Consider the following 11102-nt stretch of genomic DNA (forward strand, 5'->3'; position numbering starts at 1 on the left):
TCCTTTTTATATGGGGAGCACAATACAAGTGCCAATGCCAGGTGTCAATTTGTTATGTCTATAAGCCTAGTCTATTCCTGTTTACCTGGCTTTACACAATCCATCCACTTTATTTTTGTGTGAAGAAGGTTTACAATTTATCAATTTCTAGTTATTCAAAACTAATAGAAGAACCTATTAATATATATGACACTACTTCTTTGCATCATTATTGTTATGATGCCCTTTAACTTCAGCAGCAGAATGTCCCAGTTGTTTACTACTACTCTGCCACTGGTTTGTAAGTCCCCTGCAACTGGAACATATATGTAAGGGATAGCTAATTCTAATTCATATCTTATTATCTAACATAAGATGACCTAATAGTTGGTTGAATTTAACATCAATTAGAGCTTTTTAGGATAAATGGCAAGGGCCATTTTATTTAATGATATGTGGGCTTCCTTATACAGCAACTTAAGCTACGGTGCCACACCTATGTCTCTTTGTATCATGACACGTCATGGAACATGACACCCCAAAGAATTGCTCTCCTTAGTGAATACAGATTGGAAACTTTCATTCATTATTTCTGTGTGAACTAAGGCCCTCTTAAAGACTTCACTCATTATTAGCTTGGTGATTACTTACTAATGTCTCAATTTACTATTTATAATCCTGTAAAACAGCTACATCTCATCTTTGCATTTATCTACAATACCTCTTTCAAAATTGCTTTCTTCCTCCCTCTGGATTCTTGTATAGTCATTTCCAGCTTGTTTGTAAACTTCTTTTGTTATATTGCTTTTTCTCTTTCTCTGTTTTTCTCAAGCCATGTTCCAGACTACTACTTCTTTGTCTTCTTCTTCTTTTTCTTCTTCTTCCTCTTCCTCCTCACACCTTTTGTTTAACCAGTCTTGTTTCTGCTTCTTCCTTTAGCACATGTTTGTTCACTCCAAGTTTGTAAATTTAAAGATTTCTCATTTCTTCATTATCCTAGGGGTATTCTTGAATTCCTCCCAAATCTGCTTCTTCAAAGATTTTCTTTGACCCCAAGTAATCTGCTTCTCCAAAATTGAGTCTTCTTTGCCTTTATGATTCATACCTTGGCTCTGTTTCCTCATCATATGTTTGAAATTCAGTTGTTACATGGTCAATTTTTCCTATGGGGCAAAGGTAGTTCAAGGAGCTGATGTCTGGCTCTTTAGTTATTAGTGGATCTAATCTTGTGGGAATGTCATCTCTTACCTAAGTCTTTCTTTACCCAGTGTGTCTTTTCTTCAAAATGTCTTTAATCCATTCTAGTAGTTTGCCTCTCAGTCCTCCAACATGCTTCAATTTCAACATAAGTCGACTGTAAGGTTCTTTATCAAATGCCTTGTCCAAGTTGAGATACATTGTGTATATTTACCTAGTTTACCTAGTTGTATTTTATGGGAAAAGGAGCTATGCTCATGGTGATCCATCTTTGTATCTTGCAACATCTAGTTTCTTCTTAAATTCATGTATGGTATTTACACACACTATTGTTTCTTCCAGTTTGTTCCAGACATCCACCACTCTGTGTGGAAAGCTTTTTTTTCTAGATCTCTTTTATAACTGTCCTTTTTGAGTTTCTTTTTATGTCCTATTGTTTTTCTTCTGTCCCAATTTAATAAGTCTTTTCTATCAAGGAGTTCCATGCCTTCCATAACACTTAAGCTCCTTCTTAGTCAAAAACATGACTCCACCGTGTTTTTCCTCTCTGTTTTTCATCCAGTGATTGTATAAACCTTGTCCAACACATATGGTGGTAGTGGACCTTTTAATTTCATCTCCACAATTCCCATTATATCTGATTTTTCTTTTGCCAGATAATAATTTAATTCATCTAATCCTGAAATTAGACAATGTTAGTATAAGTTACTTTTAATTTTTTCCTTGTCCTTCTTGTTTTCTGTTTCCTGCATTTCCTTTCTTTTGATATACCATTTTCTCAGCCTCAGGCCCAGCACTCAAAAAAAAAAAGCTTTGTGTCTTTTCTCTCTCTTTCTTCAATTCCTTTCTTATCCATATACTTTTGTAGTTTTCACTTTTTGACAACTTTGCTGTTTTTGCTAATATTTCTGCTTTCATTTTAGAGGGCGATTCTTTTCTTGTGATTATTGTCCCATTCTAAGCATTTCTTCTATTTCCTTTTCTATTTCTTGCCAACAAGGGTTGGCTATACTGTACCATTTCTCTGAGTATTTTCTTTTTCTGTGGTGGGGGAATTCCCTGTGGTGGGAGAAAAGAATACTGCCACCAAGTATTCCCACTTGGATTGTAAGAGGCGAGAATAAAGGGATGGGGATTGGGACTAGGCATCCTTCTCCTTGTAGCACCACAGGGGAAATTCCTAAAAGCAAAGGCAGAGGCATAAGAGGGGCTGGAAGGCCTCAGACCAGTACCCTAAAGTTTGGGTCTTTTAATGTGCGTGGATGTGGTACAGATGAGAGTAAAAGGGAGGAGATAGGTAGTATGTTTGTGAGAAGAAAGATGGATGTGTTGGCTGTGAGTGAAACTAAGCTGAAAGGGAAGGGCGATTGTAAGTTTGGGAGTGTAAGTGGGTGGTTATCAGGAGTGAAGAGAGGGCGAGGGAGGGAAGGGGTGGCTATACTAGTAAGTGAAGAGATAGGTAAACGTGTAGTGGAGTGGAAGGAGGTTTCCTCAAGGATAATGTGGATGAAGGTGAAACTGGGAAAGGAGATGTGGGTTTTTGTAAGTGCATATAGGCCTGGCAGTGAGAAGAATGTAGAAGAAAGGGAGGCCTTTTGGATAGATTTAAATGAGTGCATAGAGGGTTTAGGGAGAAGTGTAAATGTAATAATACTGGGAGACCTTAATGCTAGGGTAGGAAAGGAGCCAATTGATGGAGTGGTTGGGAAATGTGGAGTTCCAGGAAAGAATTGTAGTGGAGAGTTGATGGTGGAAATGTGTCTAGAGAGTTGATGATAGCAAATACAGTGTTTCGGAAGAAAGTCAAGCATAAGTACACATGGGAGAGGGTGGTGGAGGGAAAGGTGGTAGATAGAGCTTTAATGGACTATGTAGTGGTAAATAGGATTATGATAGGAAGAGTTAGGGATGTACATGTGCTAAGGGGAGAGGATGGGGGAATATCAGATCATTTTCTGGTGGAAGGTAAGTTGAGAGTGGAGGACAGATGGAGGAAGAGGAAAGGGACAAAAGGTAGGGAGGTGCTTAGAGTGAACTCTTTAAACGAAGAGGAAAAGGAGAAGGAGTACAAGAGGAAGCTGAAGGAGGAGTGGGAGGGAGTGAAGGATAGAGTAGAGGTAGGTGTGGAGGAGGAATGGGGATGGTTCAAGGAGGGAGTCACAAAGTGTGCAAAGATGGTGTGTGGAACAAGAAGGTCAGGAGGAAATAGAAGGAAGGGTAGTGAATGGTGGGATGAGGAAATGAAGAAGGTTGTAGAAGAGAAGAAGCGAGCTTACACAGATTGGTTACAAAATAGGACGAGGGAGTCATATGAGACGTACAGGGAAAAGAAAAGAGAAGTAAAGAAAAAGGTAAAGGAGGCAAAGAGGAGAGCAGATGTAAAATGGGGTAAGAGTATGACAGAAAATTTTGAAAGTAATAAAAAGATGTTTTGGAAAGAAATTAAGAGAGGAAGAGGAGGCGAATCAAGTAGAGAAGAAAAGGTAAAAGGTGCAGATGGAGAGATGATAATGGAGGAGAAGGCAGTAAGGGGAAGATGGGCAGAATATTTTAGGGAGTTGCTTAATGTGAAGGAGGATAGGGAGGGAAAGATAGCTGCAGTGGGAAATGCGAAGAAAATGAGAGTGATGAGTGAGGAAAATGGAGGAGAAATAAGGATGGATGAATTGAAGGCAGCAGTTAAGATGATGAAAGCAGGTAAGGCACCTGGTATGGATGGATGCCATGCAGAATGTCTTAAAAAAGGAGGTATAGTGATGGTGGACTGGCTGGTGAGGTTATTTAATGTTTGCTGGAGAGAAGGTAGAGTGCCAGAGGACTGGAGGAGTGCTTGTATAGTTCCACTTTACAAGGGAAAGGGGGACAAGTGTGAATGTAGTAGTTTCAGAGGGATTAGCTTGGTAAGTGTAGTTGGGAAGGCTTATGGGAGGATCTTGATTGAGAGGATTAGGAGAGGAACAGAGGGAGTAATTGGTGAGGAATAGTGTGGGTTTAGGACAGGTAGAGGTTGTGTAGATCAGATCTTTGTGGTAAGACAGATTGTGAGAAAGCTATAGGAAAGGGGAAGGATGTTTTTTGGGCCTTTATGGATCTGGAAAAGGCTTACGACAGGGTAGACAGAAAGGCACTGTGGGAGGTTATGCGTATATATGGGATAGGAGGAAAGCTTTTGGGAGCTGTCAAGAGTTTTTATGAGAGTAGTAGAGCTTGTGTCAGGATTAGAAATGGAGAGAGTGAGTGGTTTGAGGTAAAGGTGGGACTTCGTCAGGGATGCGTTATGTCACCCTGGCTGTTCAACTTATACATGGATGGGGTGGTGCGAGAGGTGAATGCAAGGGTAGTGGGTCACGGATTGGAGATGGTTAAGGAAAATGGAGAAAAGTGGGAGGTGAGCCAGCTGTTGTTTGTGGACGACACTGTGCTTGTGGCAGGATCGGAGGAGGGATTGAGGAAGTTGGTGACAGAGTTTGGGAGAGTGTATGATAGAAGAAAGCTGAAGATAAATGTGGGTAAAAGTAAGGTGATGAGATGTACAAGGGGTGAAAGTGGCAGTAATGTGGAAGTGAGCATTAAGGGAGAGCAACTGGAGGAAGTGGATAGTTTTAGATATTTGGGTGCAAATGTGGCAGAAAAAGGTGGAGTGAAGGTGGAGGTAGAATGTAGATTGAGAGAAGCGAGTAAATGCCTTGGTGGTTTAAAAAGTGTAATGAGGAATAGAAATTTAGGAATGGATGCTAAGAGGAGACTTGAAGCGCCATTGTCTTAATCTCAAGTCTATTACTCTCCACTGGAATTCTTTGCATTCTGTCTCCGATCTTTTCAAGTTTTTTTCCTTTGCTTCTTCCTTTCTTTTTCTAATTACTTGTGACCTTAGTTTTATCTTTAGAGGTCGATTCCTATCCCTGAATTTCACACAATACATTTCTTCCTATCTACTGTGTCCCTGACCCAATTTGCTTTTTCGTTAATCACTTGAATGATTGTGTCTTTTGCATTATCTTGCATTTGCTGCTTGACTATTTCTTTGAAAGCAATTTCTTTATTTTCAATATTTTCTTTCCACTTTTTAATTTCCTGGATACTGTCCCCACCTAAGTTTTCTTCGATCTTTTGTGTCAATTCTTGGAATTTGTTGTTCACTTCTTGCTTTAGATTTTCGCTATTATTATCATTAGTTTTCTTCTTTTCATTTTCATTCTTCAGTTCATTTATGTCTCTTTTCATTTCTTTAATTTCGTTTGTAAGATCCAAGTTAGCTTTTTTCAGGTCAGAAATTTCGTGGTTAGTCTTAGATAAACAATCAATTAAACCAATTACCTCTTTTCTTAAGTCCATGATTTCATTTTCCCACCGAGTCCTATTTTTGCTCATCTCTCTCTCTATCTCTAATAATCTACTTAAGTTCTTTCTTTCGTACTTACCAAACCCTAAGAATTCATTGTCGTAACACGCGGCGCTTTGTTTATTGTTTACATCGCGTTTCAGTGGATTGCCTCCAGATGGCTCTGATTCGCAACTGGCTTTCGAGTCGTTTTCATTCATTTTTGCTAATTTCGAGTTAACACAATTAACTAGCACTGCATAGATACCATTTCGGGCACTCACGTTCACTCCCCACCCCTACAGTACAAACCAGTGTGATTGTGCCAACAGCACTGTATGGGGCAGAAACATGGAACATAAGAGAGGAAGAGAGAAGGAACTTGAATGTGTTTGAGATGAAGTGTCTGAGAAGTATGATGGGGGTTACTAGGCTTGATAGAGTGAGAAATGAGGAGGTGAGGAGGAGAACAGGGGTGGAAATGGAGCTGGGAGATAGGGTTGATGAAAGAGTATTAGGATGGTTTGGACACATGGAAAGAATGAGTGAAGAAAGACTAATAAAGGAGGTATGGAAGGCAGATGTGGAGGGAGTGAACATGAGGGGACGTCCTAGGATGAGATGGGTGGATGGGGTGAAGGGGGCTTTGGGGAAGAGGGGAATGTCTGTTGAGGAAGGGCGGGAGAGGACAGAAGAGAGGGGTGAATGGAGAATGGTTGTATATGGAAAATGTTGTGATGCATGAGGTGGAATGGACGGGGGAATGGGGGGTGAGGTAGTGTGTGTGAGCAAAAATTTTGACGCAGCCCGAAGGGATTTCTCCCTGTCCTCTCCTTTATATGGGGGGACGGAGAGGGGGGGGTCGCCGATTTAATGAAGCGGCCTTGCTGTGGATGTGCTGTGTCCTGCGACACTGCTTCTGACCCAGGGCATTGAACAGGGTGCAGGGATGACCCGTCATCTAGGAGATGCTAAGATGGGAGGGAGGGTGGAGGGGTGTGGAGTGTTTTCGGGGGTGGAATGGGTGGGAGTGATTTTGTGCCTTGTCCTTTTTGGCTACCTCCCTGGTAAGGGGGAAGAAGCCTTGGTGTATGTATGTATGTATTTCTTGCCCCTCATCTTATATTTCTTTCAGGATTTCTCTTGCTATTTCTTTCTCCTCTTTTTCTCATAAGTACCTAACTAAATTGTGTTTTTCCTTTATACCATATACCACTATGCACTTTTTTTGTCTATTGTGTCCCTGACCCAATTTTATTTTTCTTTGATTACTTTAAGAACTGTTTCTTTTGCATTTTCTTGTACATGTTGGACAATTTCTTTAAATGCCATTTTTTTATTGTCCTGATCTAATTTCCATTGGTTTTAAATTTTTTGCTTTTTCTTGTACTTGTTGGACAATTTCTTTAAATGCTATTTTTTTATTCTCCTGATCTAATATCCATTGGTTTTTAATTTTTTGAAGATCTGTCTCCCTTATACCGTCTTCAACTTTTTCAGTCACCACTTTAATTTGTTCATTTACCTCTCATTTCAAAGCCTCACTTTTGCTAGTATCTTCATTTTTCTTCCTTTCATTTTCATGTCCATTATCTTATTTAACCACTTCAGTACGGGACTTAAATCTCACGGGCAGCAGCCAATGCCAGCCGTACGACGTGTTGTAATAATACTCGCATCATGAAATATAGTCACCACTTATATCGATCGTTCTCTCTTTCACCCGCGAATTTTGAAAACCACAGAGAATGGGATTCAGGGCACATTTGGAAGAATGTAAAAACACAGGGGCGACTACAATGAATATAATCAAGACACCGATATGGCAGCGTCGCGAATCCACTTGCTCCTCATGACGCCTACGTAGGCGGCACCGTATAGAAGGGGTTAATGTTATCCTTGTGTCCTCTAACATACTTTTATGTTCACTCTCTTCCCACGAGGCTGTTTTTGGAGGCACATAATTTATCACAAACTTTCTGTTCTTCTTATCTCTGTCTTCCACTTCGATCATAATCGTCTCTACTGTATTCTTTCCATATGTGACACACCTCACGTTTATATCCTTCTTAGTCAGGAACATAACTCCACCCCCTTGCTTTGTCTCTCTGTTTCTAATCCAATAATTATATGCATCATGTCCTATACTGTTGGGTGGTAGTGGACCTTTTAATTTCATTTCTACAATTCCCATTATGTCCGGTTCTTTTTCCTTCAGATAATCATTCAGCTCATTCAATCCTGTTATTAATCCATCTATATTTGTGTAAGATACTCTTAGTTTTCTGCCACTTCCATTGTATTCTCTGTTTCCCTTTTGTTTTTGTCTAGTATGTTGTATTTCCTTACTTTCATATTCAGTACTCTCCAATAGAACTTCTCTTTTTCTGACTTGTTCTCATCTCATTTTTTTCCTTAGCTTCATGTCTTTTCATTTTTTCCTCCTCTCTTTCCTCTTTATTTATTTCTCTTTTTACCATACCTTTTTATATTGTTCACTTGCTGCTAGTTTCCCTGTTTTTGTTAAGATATTCTCTGCCGTCGTTTGTGACTTGAATTTAATCTTAATTGGTCTGGTCTTATCTGTACTATACTTTCCGAGTCTAAACATCTCTTCAATTTGTTTCATGATTTCAGGTTCATCTTCCTGAACTAATTCTAGTAAACTGCTTACTTTTTCTTTTTCCTCATTGATTCTATCTAGGTTATGTTTCTCTTCCATTCCTAATATAATTATACATTTCTTTTTATCTGCTAAGTCTCTTACTATATTCTCCTTCTGTCTCATCACTTTGATAACTGAGTCTTCAGTTTGTTCTTTCATTTGCTGTTTAATTATGTCAGTAAATGCAACTTTACTGTTTTCCTGGATTTTTTTCCAACCCTGTGCTTTTTTTGCTATGGCCTCTTTGTTGTCTTTATTATTCCTCTTTAATTCTTCATTCTCCTCTTTTACTTCTTTTAATTGTCTTTTTAATTCTTCTATTTCATTAGTTAAATTTTTGTTCGCCTTCTCTAGTTCATCCAGTTTTTCAACTCTTTGTGCAATTTTGGCTACGTTACCGAACCTGTTTTCCCAATGTTCGGTCATATCAAGTTTCTCCTCTAGTCTTGCCAATCGCGGGAGGTTGATATCCCCCCCACCCTCTTTAAATCCTTGGAAACTACTATCATCTCCTTCCACTGTGCTGCTCATATCTATACTTCTAATCTTTACATTTTTGTTGATCCCGTCGTCACCAAAATCATTATTGTCGGTCCGCCTCTTGTTTACAAGACGCCTGGCCTCCTGGACCATGTCCCTCTCTTCCTCATTTCCCTCCATTTCCCTCAATAATCCCTTCCCTTCTCCTTCCCTATCACTCCCCCACTACTCCACGAGCACTCCCCTTCCCTATAAATACAATAAGGCACTTCCTGGACGTTGAGATCCACCTTCGGTACACCAATTCTCGCCGTCCATTCGACGAAAGTGTGTGTGTATGTGTGTATGTGTGCTTTGCATGTCTGGATGTGTGCATATGTGTGTGCTGGTATTATATTATGTAGTTATATGATAAAGCTACATTCTCACTTGCAAATACTTTGATATTTATACAATATGTGATTTCATTGAGAAGGTAGGTGATTTGTAGTTATTATATAAGAATACATGAATTAAGTTAATAGATATATTTAAGATTAAGATATTTTGTATAACAGAAGGTATAACAATTCTTCCATACAATACTTTGATAACTGAAAGTTTGGTTTTAGTTAGTCTTGTAGTACACATATAATGCATCTTACTTGTTTGTATTTGTTTATTTGTTGCAGACTTATGAATTTTGTTGAGGACAGGATGCTTGTCCATTAATGATTCAGAATGTTTCAAACTTTTTCATTGGTAATATTTATTATCCTGACAATTTGCAATTTCCTTCACATCTGAATGTTTATCATCCATATATGGTACAGTTCTGCAGAAATAATAAACTATATTTTCCTACATGTAGCCAGTACTGACTGTTTGAATACTCTATCAGCATAAAGATATCAGACTCTATGCTGTATTACAGTGTTTTTATATGATATATAATAATTTACTGGCACTTTTTAATAACTCTTGTTCCCTAACAGAGAAATTATCTGAGTTATTTCTGCTATATTTGGAAACATGGGTATGGATATGGTTCAGGACCATTTATGAAAACTGATGTGGTGGTTCTCATTTATGAGTACCTCCAGACCATAATACCTTTTTTCCATCAGGTGTGTGTCCCTGCTACCAACAAATCCTCATTTCTTCACTCCACTGTGTCTGTAAAAACTCTCCTATCCTACTTTGTAAAAACTTTCTTCTCTTTGTCTAGTTTCTCCACCTCACTCTTGTAGGACCTCTTGTAAAAAGAAAGACACACAGGTATGGAAGACCTTGGTAGAAGACTAAATTGGGATAAGAGAAACACAAGAGGACAAGGAAGGAAGCTCAGAAAGGACAGTTATGGAAGAAACTTGAAAAAGAACAGCTTTCCCTAGAATGGTGGATGTATGGAATATACTAGACAAAACAATAGTGTGTGCAAAAACAATACATGAATTTTAGAGCAAATTAGACATGGTGAGATACAGAGATGGGACACCATGAGCATAGCTCCCCTTCCCATGAGATACAACTAGGTAAAAACTAGGTAAATATGCAGTTTGGATTTGGACAGGGAAGATCATGTGCCACAAATCGGATCTGTTTTTACTAAAGAGTATTAGATATAATACAGGAAAGGGATGGATGGGCTGATTGTGCTTTCCTAGATCTACAAAAAGCTTTTGATAAAGTGCCACATAGAAAGCTATTAGGAAAACTGAAAACCATAGGGGTACAAGGTAAACTACTAGAATGGATGGAGGATTTCTTGCATGGAAGAAAAATGAGAGTAGTGCTCAGAGATAAAGGTTCTACTTGGGAAGAGGTGATTAGTGGAGTTCCACAGGGATTGGTACTGGCTCCAATAATGTTTGCTATTTATGTGAATGACATGGTCAAGGGTGTGGACAGTTACATGAGCTTCTTTACTGATGATGCCATGTTGTTGAGAAAAGTGAGCACAGAAATAGACTGCGAGTCGCTGCAGAGAGATCTGAACAAAATTTGGGAAAGGAGTCAGAAGTGGGAAGTGGACTTCAACATTAAGAAATATAGTATAATCAAATTTAGAAAAAGTAAAAACAGATTTGTAAAAGACCTGGGAGTAATCATCATGAAGGACATGTCCCCTGATAAACAGATAAACAAAATTGTTAGAGAAACCTACATTGAGATCAATAAAAGTGGTATTTACTTGCTTAGACAAAGAAATGGTGAAGAAAATACTAGTCATACTGATAAGACCAAGACTGGAGTACACAGCAATACTATGGTCACCCAATACCAAAAAGAATGTAAGGAAATTTGAAAGAATCTAAAGCGTAACTATGAAGATGGCCCCCACACTTTCAGAACTGTCTTACAAAGAGAGATTGTCAAAACTAGAGTTACCAACCCTGGAACAAAGAAGAGAAAGAGGAGACCATGTATAGAATCATGAGAGGTATGGAAGTCCTTGATAGAGAAGACTTACTAAATTGA

This window comes from Oratosquilla oratoria, chromosome 12 (genome assembly GCF_046742065.1).
Source record: "Oratosquilla oratoria isolate Oo_2021 chromosome 12, ASM4674206v1, whole genome shotgun sequence".
NCBI lineage: Eukaryota > Metazoa > Arthropoda > Malacostraca > Stomatopoda > Squillidae > Oratosquilla > Oratosquilla oratoria.